At 35.0% G+C, this 6584-nt stretch overlaps 1 non-coding gene across 1 annotated transcript; it reads left to right on the forward strand.

Moving 5' to 3' along the window:
* Positions 1-287: 287 nt before the first annotated feature.
* Positions 288-476, forward strand: LOC122102489. The gene has a single exon (XR_006146503.1). It is a non-coding gene; the product is annotated as a U2 spliceosomal RNA (small nuclear RNA).
* The last annotated feature ends 6108 nt before the right edge of the window (positions 477-6584 follow it).

The following is a 6584-nucleotide window of genomic DNA, read 5'->3' on the forward strand; positions in this document are numbered from 1 at the left end:
ACTGCATAAATACTCTTAAATATTACACCATTGTCTTTATATTATTTTGAAAGTTATTGCAAGATAATACAAATATAAATAGCATATCCTTTTCAGTTCATTCATGCAGATCCACATTGTACTTTTAATTGGAACATACTAGCTTATATGTGTAATAAAACCTGCTTTATGAGTGTCACTGTTCTGTGTCTAAATATTTGCCATTTCAAGTAATACAGCCAATAACCATCTTATATATCCATCAAAGATAAAAACTGGTCTCTGAGAGCAAGATCTAAATTGTAGATTTCCCTTCTCAGCCTTTGGGCTAAGATAAAGTGTGGATTCTTATGTTTATCAATTTAACATCTAATGTATCCCCTCTATGAGGACAACTTACTAAATGACTTTTAGAAATATTAGGACATGCGAACCTGGTTCATCAACTGAATGCATTGCCTTGATATTGTGATGCTTCTAGGAGTTGTACATTAAAAAATATAAAGGAAAAAAAACCAGCAGGTCCATCTGGTTTAAATTCCACATCATTAAAAATAAAATTAAGCCAACATCATGAGTGAGCATTTGCAAATAAATTGTAATATGTTTATGGATTTTGGTTTCTCTGAAAATATAGGGACCAATGGTTTCGAGGTCTGGCTTTTGCATTTCAGTAACTACCTTTGACAGCCTAGAAATGTTGCATTTATAATGTGGACTTATTCCACCTGCTCCATCCTGCTCGTCCTAGTTCACTGAACTTGGCTGGCTTTCCTCATTATCAGTCCTCCTTGGTTGTCCTGGATCCTTATGGTTATGATCCCTGACATGCATCATCAGACACTTAAGTATTAGCAAATGACACAGTCGTAGTAGTAGGATTGTGGAGTGAAAGTATAGGATTATACTAAATATTTATTAAATAATATAAAATTAGTTTTCTTTTTATTCCCTCTTTGTTTTCAGGCAGAACTAAAATAAACCTAAACGAGGTATGCAAAACAAACAAACCTAAGAACTTTGAAGTATTTTTGAGTAGCAAACTTGTAATAAGGCTGTTTTAGACTGATAATTGATAGTTGTACATCATGGGTCTTAGTGGAAAATAGAATATTGGCTGAAGAGCTATTTAAAGAAGTGTTTGTAGGCTGGGTACCGGTGACTCACGCCGGTAATCCTAGGTACTCAGGAGGCTGAGATCTGAGGATCATGGTTCAACGCCAGCCCAGGCAGGAAAGTCCATGAGACTCTTATCTCCAATAAACCACTAGAAAATCGGAAGTGGCGCTGTGTCGCAAGCGGTAGAGCACTGGCCTTGAGCTGAAGAGCTCAGGGACAGCGCCCAAGCCCAGAGTTCAAGTCCTACGACCAACCCCCCCCCCCCCCAGCCCCGCCTCCCCACATATAAAAGTTTTTGTAGGGTATTAGGGTCCCCTACAGAAACCATTAGTAACTTAAATCAGCAGAAGAGAAGTAACTTGATGTTTCTGGAGCCCATTATGGCTAATCTCAGAGGAGACACAATTAAGTAAGGTCGGGACATTGCTAAAGTTTTAGGGTTGGAACAGGAATCCAAATTTGCTAGTCTCTGTGCCCTTTCGTCTTCCAGACATCTGGTGGTACCCACTGTTGGCCAAACTTGTCTGGCTTCCCGATTAAGGCTGATTAGTTAAAACGATCTTTAGGAGTCAAAACATGAGGGAGTTAAAATAAGGAGTCAGAAAAGGCAAGGTCACTGGCTATATAGCTTTTCTTAATTGTCTCAAAGTATTTTTGTATTAGCTCTCTGGGGATCATTACATAATTTTTCCTTTAAATAAGATTAAGTCACTCAATCATAAAAGTTTTGTTTATAAATATCAACATAAGAAGTTTAAATGACCAGAGTACATGTGAGAAAACTCATACAAGGTATCAATAAAATAAAGATTAAAGTAATTGTCAATAAAATAATATTTATATTTTTAAAGCCATGTGGAATTGGCTCAAATTTTCCAACAATGAAATAAAATGTAATGCGAATTTTTAGATGTTGGACACACACATATATCCTGGAAATAGATTTTGGGAACATTTTAATGGGTCTTCATAATGACATTTTCATAATGTGCTTTAATTATAGCCATCCTCATTTTTCTGAGAAAATGTATGATGTTTCCCAATTTATTATACTTTCTTTTTTTTTTTTTTTGGGTCTGGTCGTGGGGCCTGAACTCTGGGCCTGGGCGCTGTCCCTCAGCTCTTCAGCTCAAGGCTAGCTCTCTACCACTTGAGCCACAGCGCCACTTCCGGCTTTTTTCTTTTTTGCTTATGTGGTGTTGAGGAATCGAACCCAGGGCCTCAGGCATGCAAGGCAAGCACTCTACCACTGAGCCATCTTCCCAGCCCTATACTTTCATATACAGTTTTGGAAATTTCAAGAAAGGACAAATTCTATTGATAGTTCCTCTTAAAACCCTCTACCTACGTCTTGCTTGGCTTGCCAATGCTCTCCCTTTCTAGAGTAGAGAATAATGGAAAAGCCAGGCACTGGTGGTTCATGCCTATGGTCCTAGCTTCTGAGGTTTGGAGTTTGTAGCCAGCAACAAAGTCCTTATGGTTCTTATCCCCAACTAACCAGCAAAAAGCTGAAAGCAGAGGTGTGACTCAAGTGGCTGAGTGCCACCTTTGATTAAAAATCCTAAGAGACAGCACCCAGGCCCAGTACTGGCCTATGATGTGGTGGGAGGGCGGGGGGACTTGGAGTTCCAAATTGCTTCTCCTATTTCTATGATTCATACCAAGAGTTGTCTGAACTAGTAAACCTGATTAAGCCAGTTTCAGTAATTACTAACAAATCCATTAATTAAATATTAAGTCAATTAATGAACCTAAGAACAAACTTTATTTTTATAATGAAACCTGAGCTGGATTTGGTATTCTAAAACAATTGTTCTAAATTTCTGTGGAAATATAATTAATTAAAAAAATCCATTAATTAAATATTAAGTCAATTAATGAACCTAAGAGCAAACTTTATTTTTATAATGAAACCTGAGCTGGATTTGGTATTCTAAAACAATTGTTCTAAATTTCTGTGGAAATATAATTAATTCTCAGTATACATTTTTCAGATTTAAATATTTTGTTTGCTATTTCCTTCTATTATTATTATAAAGGTTATATACAGTGGATTTACAGTTACATAAGTCAGGTAATGAATACATTACTTTTTAAAAACGGTCTCATCCCTTCTCTCTCTTTCCCAGTTTTGTCCGCACATTCCCACCTGCAAGTTGTATAGCTTAGTTTTAACAGTGTCTAGTGAGTATCAAAACTGCATTAGTTAACCCTTTGCCCCACCATTCTGGACTTACTCCCAAACAGATAAACTTACAAACAAGACAAAAACAAAAATAGTAACAAAGAAAAAAACAAAAACAAAAACAAACCCTCTTGTTTCCAGTTCTTGGAGTTCATTTTGATAATGTCATTTTATGTGATCATATGCACACAACTAAAACATTATGAAGTTGGAAAATGCATAAAACTTTGTAGGTAATGTTGGTGACAGAGTCAGCATTTAAGATGCTTTTTTACATTTTAAACACATTTTGCTCTATCTCAAAGAAATGGAAAAATGGGTCATAGTCATATGAATTGTGGGTTTGATTTATGCAAAAGAACAGGAGGTAGAAATATCTGAATAGCCAGTCCCCTATTCAAGGACTTTACCAACGGTTTGTAACTCAAGTATTCATCTCAGATTTCAAAAATCATGTTTAAAGTATTTCATATAAAAGCATTTGCAGTTATATTTTTGACTAATTAACTAACTAGAATTAATTATTTAATGAGGCTTTCTTTAATTTCTCCAATGATAATAAAGTACACTTCCTGAAGAAAGAATATTCACATGGGCCTTTGCTACATATTCTATTACTAGTCTGATTTCCTTAAGGAAGCAAATGCTTCCTAAGTGGGTAAATCAATTACATTCAGCAAACATTCATTGAATTTCCATTGCCTTCAGGATAATAGATAAGTTACTGATCACGATATAAAAGTGTATTTATGATTTGGTTTCTGTATGTTCCTTCTCTCTCCAAATCCCTCCTCACCTACCTGAACTTTGTGAAGTAGAAAGAGAGCATGCTTGTAGATTTAAAATCCACTGTTATGTGCCAGTACTGTGTGCCTTTGTGTATTATCTTCTGTTCTCAGACAAATACTCCTTATTTATCAAAAAATATTCCTTTAAGAAAACACACTCTCTCATCTACCATTTCAATACCAAATTCTCATTTTCAGACAAGTAGAAAATTTATGAAGATGACTTCTTAAAGTACTGCCCACAGTTTCAGGTATCTGCTCAGACTTTGGGACATATGTCCTGTAGATAAAAAGAGGGAAGACTGGCATATGAAACATAATTTCATGTGATAAAAATTAAATTTACAAAATATTAGAAATTTATTAAACTCTTTTCAGGTTTTTTATAGTAAACTTAAAGTGCCTAATACATATGCTGTCAAAAAACATGGTATAAGATACAGTGTTAGGTTGCTAAAATAAAAAGGTAGATTGATACTAGGGAGAAAGAGTCTAAAATTTTATCATGTATAACTCTAGGTGGTAGTATTAGATTGCAGGTGTAATTTCACTTTGTACTATTCAATGTTTTAGTAGAGAAAATGTGCTACCTGGATAATACATAATGGAATTTTTGAACAAATATCAGAACTTGGTTTGAGGGTCATGATATGTTTTTCAAGAGTTTACTTGAACCATTGAAATTTACTATTCATGCTTCTTTCTCTGTATTATCTTTATTACAGAAACAAGCATATTGAAGTTTTTATTAGTCTGTACTGGTTGTATAATAAGGTTCTGTTGTGATATTTCTGTACATGTATAACCTGTACCCCTTTCATCATTTTCTGTGACTACCTTCCTTTTTTCTTAAACACATTCAACAACCTCATTATTGTTTTTTCATACTTGTTCCTACATGACTTCTACCATATTCATTCTCCTTCCCCTTTTGTTCATTTTCCCCCAATATGATGAACTATCCCACTATAATTTGTTTTACAAGCATTTTAAGTGGATTTTTTTCTACATTGAATTTTCATTGTTATTTCTCACATCTGTATATTTTAGTTAACTGAACCTTTTCGATTGCACTTAGTTACACATCCATATCTCTCAACAGATAAAAACCTCTGAGTCAGAGGGCTGATGTATATTTTCTCTATATGATTAACCCATGTTAATGACACAGCATGAACAGGAAAACCACCACCAACATTAGCAGTATTCTCTAGATGCCTGAGAGAATGAAATAGGTGGCGCTCTCTCTACATGATTGCATATCCCTAAGCCCAATATCACTCTTGAAGATTTCATGTCTCATCTGAGTTCAATATATTGCCGGATAATTTTCAACACCATTAAGATCTTAATATTACACACAAAGACAATGATTTTCTCAAATTGTCTCTGGTGTTGCTTCGCATGCTTTACATTATGTGAGTTTTGCAAAAAGCCCAAGGGAATTATTATGTTGTTTTATTTTTTTCACTAAAATACTCATTATTGAAGTTTTGGTTTTTTCACATTAAGAATTGCTTGTTTTAAAATGCTCCTTTTTCCTATTTTCTGGTAAAAAACAATGCATGGCGCTTTGTTTTGTGTAGGTGTGATATTGCATTTGCCTCACTAATATTTTCCTATTGAAATTTAAATATTTTTTTAAAAAAACCTTCCTCCAACTTCATGAAAAAAATGAACTAAATTCTTTAGTTGTCAAAATTACAAACCTACTCCTTCTTGTCCAGTGTGTAAAATTATAACTTTTAATTAATGCTTTTGTAATCTACTCTTCTATCAGGCAGACCATAAAACAACATTGCATTCCACATTAGAGTTGACACAAAGATACAGGCAGCTGTGGTGAAGACTCAAATAATGTTTTCAGTAACCAAAATAAGAAAAGTGGAAGAAGTGGCATGGTTTTTTTTTTTTTTTACAATTACATGGGCAAGTAGTCTCCTCCTTTGTTTCCCCTTCCCATCCTTCCTGTCCTTCCCCCCCCTCCGCCTCCCCACCCAATTGTCCCGCTCCCTCCCACCAAAGTTGTAAAGTTCATTTTCGACATAACGACTTGTACATCTCATTGTTGCAATGGGTCCACCACCTGTGTCTCTATTTAAACGATTTGTTTTTCCCCTTCCCCTCCACAAATTATACCAACATCAAATACAGTGAAAGGAGGGGTTATACTGTGGGGGAGGGACATACAAAGCAACAAAGAAATAATCTTATAAATGTGTTAGAAACAATCACATGAAAGAAAAAAAAAACATTTGAATACGTATCTTAGGGTCTATTTCCCTAACATCACCTTACCTGACCTCTTCTGCTTGACTCAGACATATACTAGATATTGCAAATAAGGGAAACCATGGGAGCTATGTTTCTTTGGGCCTGGCTTACTTCACTTAATATATTTTTTTCCAACCCTTTCCATTTCCTAACAAATGGGGCAATGTCATTCTTTCTGATGGAGGCATAGAATTCCATTGTAACAGTGTAACCTTATGGTTAATTTCAATTTGACTAGG

Source organism: Dipodomys spectabilis, unplaced genomic scaffold (assembly GCF_019054845.1).
Source record: "Dipodomys spectabilis isolate Male_0828 unplaced genomic scaffold, ASM1905484v1 ptg000783l, whole genome shotgun sequence".
NCBI lineage: Eukaryota > Metazoa > Chordata > Mammalia > Rodentia > Heteromyidae > Dipodomys > Dipodomys spectabilis.